Source organism: Chinchilla lanigera, unplaced genomic scaffold (assembly GCF_000276665.1).
Source record: "Chinchilla lanigera isolate Chin_1 unplaced genomic scaffold, ChiLan1.0 scaffold00055, whole genome shotgun sequence".
NCBI classification, from domain to species: Eukaryota; Metazoa; Chordata; class Mammalia; order Rodentia; family Chinchillidae; genus Chinchilla; species Chinchilla lanigera.
In genome coordinates this window covers 7,003,710-7,014,461 of record NW_004955456.1, presented here as the reverse complement: position 1 = coordinate 7,014,461, position 10,752 = coordinate 7,003,710, and positions in this window count along the sequence as shown.

Genomic DNA, 10,752 nt, shown 5'->3' with positions numbered 1-10,752 from the left:
GTCGTGAGTTCGGTTCCTGGTACTGGAGAAAAACCAAAAAAAAAAAAAAAAAAAAGTGAAAAAAAAATGTGTTAGAGTAAAAGACAATTGTCATTAATAATCCTCAAAATAATCTCCCTCTTTTCAAATACACCTAGCCCATCATTTTCCCCAGTTTCTGAAGCAGTTCTGGAAGGGTTCTTTCATGAGTATCTTTAGTTGCACGGTCGTAGCTGTCTTAATGTTCTGAACTGATTCAAATTATTTACCTTTCATGCTCACTTTCATTTCGGGGAACAGCTAAAAGTCATGTGGTGCCAGATTTGGTTAATAGGTGTGTGAGGACACACCGTCATATTTTTAGGAGTCTGTCATTCTGTTGGATGGCACTGAGCAGCACTATTCACCAAATTTTTTATCACACTTTGTGATGACCCTCATGAAAAAGTACTGCCAGAACTGTGTCAGAAAGTGGCAAGAATGATGGGAGAAGTGTGTGCAAAGTGAGGGAAAGTTTTTTGAGGAGGATTCATGGCAACCTGACCTTTACTGCAATAAATTTTTAAAAGTATCCACTGTATAGTTTGATCTCGTGTTGTAGATAACAGATGATATGTGATATAGATGGTAGAAATATCTGCTCCTTCTGGGCCGAGGATATAACTCAGTGCCTGCCTCACAAGCACAGGTCATGAGTTTGATTACTGGTACCAAAAAAAAATCCATCCATCTATCTGTCTCTCTGTCTGTCTATCTAGATAGATATCTCCTCCTCCCAAGACTTACACACACACACACACACACACACACACACACACACACACACCAGTACACTTGTATCCATGCAGATATTCACACATGTGTAATTCAGATGCAGTGAGTTCACACTGACATTTCGCATCTGGATGTGTAACTCAGCATGCAGCCTCCCTGCCTTTACCTGTGCCTTCTCTCCCCTCTCCATAACACCCTTTCCGTGTACCTGTGTTCCCTATGCTGGGCTCTGAGAACACCCTCTCCCTCATCCTATCTTCTCAGGGTGTTGGGCCTTGAATAAACCTGATTTCCTTCCTGTTAGGCTTTGACTCCTGACTGTTTGGCTTGCAGATGCCTGGAGGCTTGGGTCTGAACATTTCCCTGTGGGTTTTCCTGGAGACGTCCTTACTTAGCCAGGATTGATTAAGTCATTGCTTATTGCTGATCAATTCAACAGTTAGTTCCTTCTGCTCCCTGGAGGCTAAACTGGAGGAGGTGGGTGTTTAGGAGGGGAGACTAGAATTCCCAATCCTATAATCTCAAGGTTGGTTCCCCTGGCAACCACTCCTGTCCAGGAGCCAGCTATCAGTCTGCTCATTGCAGACAGCAAGATACCAGCTGCTGTAGAGACTCGGAGGGTTTTGGGGGCTGTGTGCCAGAAAGCAGGGGCAGAAACCAAATGTATATTTCCTATTATCAATCACATCACATACTTTTGTTTAGATATTGCCTAATTCCCCTTCATGGTGGGGGAGTATTCCATTTTCGAAGTTGCAAAATGTCTGAAATGCCTGTTTTCCTACAGCCTTATCAAGAGGGTATTATTATTCTATAGTATTATTAGATAATTATATTGGATATGTATGAGTGTGGTTGATTTTTAACTTTAAATTTTTTATTTTAAAGGAAATAATAAAAAAGAACAATAGCAAAATATCAACAACAAAGACAAAAACGAAACAAAGCAAAAACAATAAAAATGATACAGGGTTTCAGAACAAAATGATAGGAATTAACAGTGGTTTATTATATTACATATTGTTATCTTCAGCAAAGTTGCTTAGATTACCAGACACAAGAATACAAGATTGATCAAACCATTAAAGAGAATTTTAAAAACACACAAAAAACCAAAAAAATTAGAAACAATACAGAGTTTCACTAGACAAGATGGTAGGAATTCACCAGTGGTTATTATATTGTATATTATTATCTTCAAATTAGTTGTTCAGATTACCAGATATAAGCATGCAAAATTAGTCAAAAAGCAAAAAAATTAGGCATTAACTGTTCCTTTCAATAAACCATTAGACATCAGCAGTACAGTTCTCCCAGCTGTCTAATTTTGAAATAGCTATAGATTAACTGAAGTTGAAAAATAGTACTAAAAGGTACAGTATCAAGAATGTAGCCAATTTTATCTTTTGTAATGTCTATCCAGTTGTCCAAACATCATTTATTAAAAAGATAATCTCAACTCCAGTGGTTTGAGATGTCCCATTCATCCTATATGGCATTTCTGACTGTAGAAATAGAATTCATTGAGTTCTATTTCATGCTCTGTCTACTCACAGTACAGCATCGGACTCTTCATGATAGAGATTTTTCTAGTATACGTTAAGGTCTGAGATCTTGTTGACATTGAAACATTTGGACCCAGAATAACAGTCCAAGCTTACTTAAGAGTATTTTATTGTGGGATTTTAAAAAATAAGCTTAAAATTAGCGTGAAAATTTGTAACCTAAATGGTTTTTAAAATTATAATTTCTTAATCCATTCTGTCTTCTAATGTTATTACCAGATGGTGATATCTAATATAGATGAATGCTACTGATTTTTTTCTTTTTAATTTTAGTTTGAAAGGATTATAGGCTGGCAAGAAGTTACAAAAATAGTGCAGAGAGGTCCCATGTAGCCTTTGTCCAGTTTCCTTATGGTGGCATCAAAGTATGGTTCACTGCCAGAACTGGGCTACCGACACTGGTGCAATCTGTAGCCTCCTTCAGATTGTACCATTTTCATGCACACATCGTGCGTGTGTGTGTGTGTGTGTGTGTGTGTGTGTGTGTGTGTGTGTAATTCTATACACTTTGTCATAGGTGCATCATCATCAAGATACAGAACACTTCCTGTTGTGCCACAGGCTCCCCGTAAGTCCCGCCCTCTGGCTGGCGTCTATGATGTCACCAGCACCAACAGAACACTCCAGCACCAACAAGAGAATGCACAGCACCTCCTGTGTACATGGACCTGCCCTTGGACAGGCCATATCTTGGGCCACAGAACAAGTCTTAACAAATTCAAGAATATTGCCATACTATTAGGAAACTTTTCTGACCATAAGGGAGCAAGACTAGAAATCCATAGCTCAACTGAAACTGAAAAAAATGTAAAAATGTGTGGAAGTTGAAAAACACACTCTGAACAGCAATGAGTCAAAGAAACCACAAGGAAACTAGAATCAATCTTGAGACAAATGAAAATGAACACGCAACATACCAAACTTATGGGATGCAGTAAAATCAGAGCAAAGAGGGAAATTTTTGACAGTAAGGAAAGAAGGAAGATCTCCAACCAGCAGTCTAAATTTAACTTTAGGGAAATAAAATGCAAAGAACAGACTAAGCCCAAGGTTGTCAGAAAACAAGAAGCCAAAAATATTAGGACAGAAGTAAATGAAGGAGAGAACAGAAAAAATCAATAGAAAAATCAGCAAAACTGAGTTGGTTTTCTGAAAAAACACACAATTGACAAATCTCAACTAGATCAACTAAGAAAAAAGAGGAAAAACTCAAGTAACTACAATTAGAAATGCACAGGTTTATTAGGCCACAGAAACAGAAAGGGTCAAAAGAGTAACTCATTACTCTGAGTAATGAGTTTCCTACGGCAGCAAACGGGCTAACCTAGGAGAAATGAAAAAAAAAAAAAAAAAAAAAAAAAAAAGAAGAAGAAAAGAAAAAGGCTAGAAGTGCACAACCTACCCAGATCAAGTCAGGGAGGAATAAGAAATCTGCACAGATCTATGATTGGTAAGGAGACTGACTCACTAATCAAAAACATCTCAACAAACACAAGCCCAGGACCAGAGGGTTTCCTGCAGAATCCTGCCAAATAGTAAAGAACACCACTCCTTTTCTCACTGTTGCACAGCATTCAAAAGAGAGGGGCACTTACTACCCTGTTTTATAGTTCTAGCATTATGCTAATATCAAACACCAGACAAGATCCTGCCATAAAAGAAAACCAAACATAGGAGGACAGGTCCTTGGATGGCCAAGGCAAGTAGACCAAGCTTTCCTCTTGGAATCTCAGGGAGACTGGAATTGCTGAAAACAAAGTGCCCTGACTTAAGGAGGAGCTGTGCCGAATGGCCGGGGGTTTGTGCTTGTCCCCCGCAGAGCAGGATGTTCTTCAAAATGCTGGCTTGGAGATCCAATCACCGCCAGCGTATAAAGGCATAGCTGACCACTTTTGGGGTCTGGTAGCTATGCTGCAGGGTGCGTCCTGTCCCGATGAGACCCCAAACACCTCGCGAAGCTCTTCTGGGTTCACTGTGGAGCCTTGGCATCTGTTGGTTGTTGCTGCCTGTCTCTCCCAGCAGCCTTTCTCTCTGGACTTCTTCTTTGGCAACTAGACCTGTGCGTCACCACCTGCCGCATCTAGGAGGCTAGTGGGAACAGTGGAGGTGCCTTTAGGGTTTCCCCTGGGAGTGGTACCCAGGCACAGCATCAAGAGGTGTTTGGAGATCTCCTCTCACAGTGAATTCTGCTTAGCATTAGAGACAGATGTCCTGATGCAATTTGATGCAGAAATTCTCTGTGGAATATTAGTAATCAGAATTCAACTATATATGAGGTACATTATATTCCATGATGAACAGTTTATTTGTAGGGCATAAGATTGGTTCCCAGTGTGAAAATAAATCAGTGTAACACACCAATTTAACAGAGTTGAGGAAAACAACATGGTCAACTCAACTGGTACAGAAAAAAACATTTGACAAGACTCAAAACCTTTCATAGTGAAAACGCTCAACAGATAAGAGCTAGAGGAAAATCACTTCAACAAAATAAAGACCATGTACGAAAAGCCTACAGTGATCATCTCCGGTGGTGAAAAACTAAAGCTTTCCTCTTGGATCACTAACAAGATGTGATTAAGTTCTATTTACCATGATACTAGAATCCTACCTGGAGCAATCATGCAAGAAAATGAAATAAAAGGGATCCAAGCCAGTAAGGAAGAAATACAATTATTTCTGTTCACAAATGACATGATCTGATCTGTAGAAAACCCTAAAAATATTTACAAAATCCATTAAAACTAATAAGTGAATTAGAAGAGTTGCAGGATTCAAATTCAACACACAGAAATCTCTTGTGTTTCTATTCAGTAAGAGCGAACAATGTGAAAGGAAATCAAGGTAACAGCCTCCTTTACAGTAGCGTCGGTAGCCAAAGGAATTAAAACAGGACCTTGAAGTGGTTCTTGTGTATTCATGTTTACAATAGCATTGCTCATAGCATTGGTGGAAGCCACCAAAATGTCCCTTGATGGATGAATGAATAAGGAAACTGTGGTATGTACATCAGTAGAGCACCATTCAGTGTTCAGAAGGAAAGGAATCGGCATGAATGAACACACAAGAGATTATGCTAAGTTAAATAAGCTGGTTACAAAGAAGACGAATACTGCTGGGGATAGAGCTCAGCAGCACAAGAGCCTGCCTAGCAAGCACAAGGTCGTGAGTTCAATTCCCAGCACACACACACACACAAAAGATGAATACCACATGCTTCAGCTTTGATGAAGGATCTAAAATAAACATTCAGACATAGAAATAGGATGGTAGTTACAAGGAACAGGGGGCAGTGAGGGGAACTATAGGAAAGGTGTAGAGTTTCAGCTTTGTAGGATGGGAAGTTCCAGGCGGCAGTTGCCCAGTAAGACACATTTAGTTAACACTACAGCATTGTGTGCTTAAAAGTAGTTGAGATGATAAATTTTATGTCATGTATATTTTATCTAAAAAAGAAAAGCTTATTCCTTTAGGAATGAATAACAATTCAATTGAGTAAGTAAAAAGAGAGGTAAAATGTTGTCCCATTGAGTTTTCTAAATAATATGTGACAGCCTAAATTAAAAAAATAATAATATCTGTTATAGTCCTCAGTATGTGTAGGGGAAGTATTTGAGGCAATTCTATTTCTAACTGGAGATGATAAACAGACTTAGAAAGAAGGCCCCATTACTTCACTCAAATTGGTAAAACGTCGGAAAAACACGTTGTGATAAGTTGTTTATGTATAACACCTAGACAGTACCACTGAGGAAGGTATGTAAAGGAACATACTCAGAAGCACTACAGATAAAACAAGATGAAGTCTAAAAAGATGCCAGTAACCTACAGTGAGTCAAGAGAAAAACAGTGTAAAACAGGAAAGAAACTACATAATAAAAATAATAAACTACATAATAAATAATAAAATGCTAGACTTGTGCCCTAATATATCAAATTCTGCTCGGCCTGGACACATCAGAGAAGAAAGATTGGTAATATGGATTAAGCAGCATGTACTGTGTACAAGAATCCCATTCAAACACACAAACACAGGTAGGTAGATGTGAAAATGAGGAAAGAGCCACTGGCTGATCCACCAGTTATTCAACAAAGGTAAAAGTTGCTATGTCACTCTCTGTTAAAGTGGAGTTCACAGCAAAGAAAATTACTAGGGACAAAAGGGGAACAAATCTAATATAAGATGTGTAAGAGCTTTTCATAAAATGCTACATATATCATTGAGCTTAATTAAAGAAGATATAAATCCTTGAAGGGTATCCCATGTTCATGGATTAGGGGTCAAAAATTTTTTTTAAATGTCAGTACCCTCCAAATAGATCTATCAATTCATTGCAATCACAATCAAATTACCAACCATTATTTTTAAAATTAATAAGACTAACCTTAAATGTCATATGAAAATTCAAAAGGTCAAAAATAACCAAGACATTCTAGAAAAAAACAGAACAAAGTTGGAGGACTCACACATGCAGATATCAAGAACTATTAAAATTTACATTAGCCATGCATAGTGGCACACACCTATAATCCCAGCACCCTAGGAGGCTGATGCAGGAAGATCACAAGTTTGAGTCTAGCCTGGGCAACTTTGGAAGACCCTGTGTCTAAATAAAAAATAAAAAAGGGGGTTGGGATTATAGCTCAGTGTGAAGGCCTTGAGTTCAATCCCCAATATTGTAAAAAAAGGTGTAGGTATAAGCACAAAGATCAATAAAAAACATATAATCTGAATATAGTCCCATGTATACAGAGTCACCTGATCTATGACAAAAATAGGTCAAAAAGAGGAAGTGATGTTATTTTCAATAAACTTTTCTGGCTCAATATCCACCTTCCAGCACCTGCAAAAATCAGTCAGAGATGGGATACAGGGCTATAGGTGAAGGATAAAACAATAAAATGTTTAGAGGAAAGCAAGGAGCAATTTCATGGCCTTGGAGTAGATGCTGAAAATCTCTAGTCAAGTAAACTTAGCACATTTAACTACATTAAATATATTGTGTATAACCATATTAAGTACAGTTAGCTATATTAAGATTAAGGTCTTATATTTAGTACAAGACACTGCTAAAGGAATAACTAACATAACCTGCAGAGTGAGAGAGCAAGGTGTTCACGGTATAAATAGTGCCCTTCTTCTTACATCTTTGCACTTTTCCTTGATTTTTTGCTGTTTATAGTGACCTCAAATATAGTGCTAGAGGGTCATCCAGTGTCCTCGCCCGTGAAGGAGAAAGCCCTCTGGGTTAACGGAGCTGTGCTCAGGTGTCGTTCCGGTGCGGATGGGCTATGAATACCATGTTAGTGAGTCCACACCAGCATCTCAACCTGCACACCAGGCCATTCTGCAAAGTGTTCAGGCGACATCTCTAGTGTATGTGATGAAGCTAAAGAAAAAAATGGCAATTCAGTGAATTTGTGCATTCCTCACATGACAGCAGTTTAGAAAGTGCCATCACTATCATAGATTGCAGTGGGCTTTCTTCTTTTTTCAACATGCACAGATGAGAGAGAACACGTGGTCTTGTCTTCCGTATGTAGCTGATTCCATGTCACGTGAGAGTTCCAACCTTTTTGCTGTGGATGAGGGGACTGGCTAATCATGATTCCTGGGGAGGGTGAGGGCTACGGGGACAGTGTGGGGCTGGACGCCCGGAACCCAGGCACAGGGAGATAGAAGTACTAAGGACTGGTGTGCTGCACAACAGCGGTGCGCTTGCTAGAGACACAGAGAAGAAACCTCTGCCTCCGCACGGAGAGGACACCGAGGGTCCAAAGAAAAAAGCGGACAAGCTGGTTTGGCAGGGTGCTGATTTACACAGCAAATGCAGGGTCCAAAGCAAGAAGCAGCTGATGGCCTGTGGGGACAGTGACACAGGCCACCTCAAGATGGTGTAGCTTTGGCTACAAAGAATAACCAAAAGGCGGAGCTTGATGGCTCGGAACACTCCTGGTGGTAGGGAGACGGAAATCCAAATGACCCCGACGCGACCAGTACACACTGTAAACTTGTGTTGGAATCTTATGCTGCACCCGTACATTTGTACAATTAAAATAACATTTCTTAAAGCAAGTGCAGTAAACAGCATTACTGTCATGCTGAAAGCCAAAGGAATTTATGGCCACTTTTTCAGCAGGGGATCAAACCCTTCTCAGCTAATGCTGGCTGGCACATTTCTAAAGCCAGCACACTGAAAAAAATAAACTTGCTGGTGAGGTAGGGTCTGCATATCAAGAAGCGGTGGAAGTATTTTTTTCCCCCCCTGTGGCACTGGAAACTGAACTCAGGACCTCCACACTGAACTACACCCCCAGCTCTTTTTTATTTTGAGACAGGTTCTCACCAAGTTGCCAAGTTGCCCAAGTTTGGCTCAAACTTGCAATTCTCCTGCCTCAGCTTCCAAGAGTCCTGGGATTACAGGTATGCCCCACCATGTCTAGCTGCACAAGAATTTTGTAAGTACCCATTAAATATTATGGAAACAAAAAGGCTTATATGGGAAAAACAGGGTTTCAAAGTTGGTGAATTTGGGTTGGTTTACAGAGATTTTGGCAAGAGACCCTACAAAATGCAAATATCATTTTGGTTGACAAAAATGTGACCTAAGGCTTGTATTTTCCCCAGGGGCACAAGTTCAATATTCACTAATTCAGTGTTCATGGCAACTTCACAGAACATAACTCGTGTAAGAAATTCACTGGTAGAGAACTTGTTTCCAGAATATATAAATAAGTCCCAGTACTCAGTAATGACAAGTAGCATAGTAGAAAAATTAGCAAGAGACTTGAGCAGACATTTTAAAGGAGGGTATCAAAAAATCAATGGCCCTATGACAAATGCTCATTTCATGGAACATCTGGGAAATGCAAATTAATATCACAGTGTGATACCATCGGTGTGTAGCTACAGAGAATGGCTAATAATACACATTGATTTCATAAGGAAGGAACAGAGGGAAATCTATCAGTCTGTTAAGTATGCTGTCTGTGGCTGGTAGGATTAGAGGTAACTTATTTTTCTTTATTTTTTTTCCGAGCATTTCAAGATTTTTCACATAAGTATGATTTCTTTTTAAAAAAATTTACATGTACTGCTTTCTGAAAAAAGAATGCTAACTTTATCATTCACATCATTCTAACTTACAAAGATATATCTGGTTTTTCTTTTTATGCCAATAGCCAATTTGGGTGTCTCTGCAGGGTAGTTCCTGGCATAGAAATTACCTTTTAAATTAGAATTTAAAGTGCATTGTGAAGCTTTCTAAATGAATTCAGGAAGAAGAGATTGCATCGCATTTGAAATAAGCATCCCGATTTCTGTGTTGTAATTATGAATAATAAAAATCTCATCAGATAACTGCGAAGGAAATCGCCTCTACCATCTAACTGTTACAGTATGAAGGATGATAGTCCTCATGGCATGTAAGAGAATTGTACACCCAGTATTGGGCACCCTGCTTGGTTTCACTACAATATTTTACTGACAATAAATGTTCTATCTTGCTCCTCGCAGGAAACAGAAGAAAGGTAATAATAATATAACATTCAGAGTCTGAAGATTTGGACTTCGAATCTTGGAACTTAGCACCTTCATCTCCATAATGGAAGCTGCATGGGGGATTTAGGGGCATCGAGACAAGCTCTTGAACTGTGGCCTCAGCAGATATGCCTGGCTTTTGTAAATCTCCAGGAAGAGGCCCAGGCATTGACGGGGCCCTGCATCTCAGCGATGGGGTTGCGGCTGTGGGCAGGGGAAGCGTCCTGCATCGGCCTCCCCTGCCACGCCTGTGATGGTTCCCACCTTCCCATCTCTGTCTCTGAAAAGAGCAGATTTTGATAAAACATAAAGCAGAATGCCCATTTTAACAAATGGGATGGACGCTTCTAAGGTTATTAGAGAATAAAGAGAGGTAGTCTGAGAAATAAACTTTAAATCATCACTAATACCACTACCTAGAGACAACCATCATTCCATTTGTGTATGTTTCTTGCTTTTTAAAAACTTAAGGACAAGTGCGGTGGGACACAGTTGTAATCCCGGCACTTGGGAGGTTGAGGCAGGAGGATCGTGATGAGTTTGAGCCCAGCCTGGCCTCCACAGTGAGTTCAAGGCCAGCCTGAGCTACATAGAGAAACCTTGTCTCAAAAAACCAAAATGAAAAAGGACAGAAAAATTAAGATAACAATGGATGAATGACCACACATTAAATCTCACACTAAAATATACATTTATCCACTACTTGGTGTGTTTTCCTGGGTCTGGCATCAGATGGTCGCTGTGACTGGGCACTTTTTTTAGTCGTTTTGATTTTTTCCTATAGCAAATCGTACCTGTGGGAACATGGCTATGTGCAAACGTCTCTCTGTGTTTTTGATACTTCCTCAAATAGATCCCCAGAAATAGGATTGCGGATTCAAGTTTACGATTGTG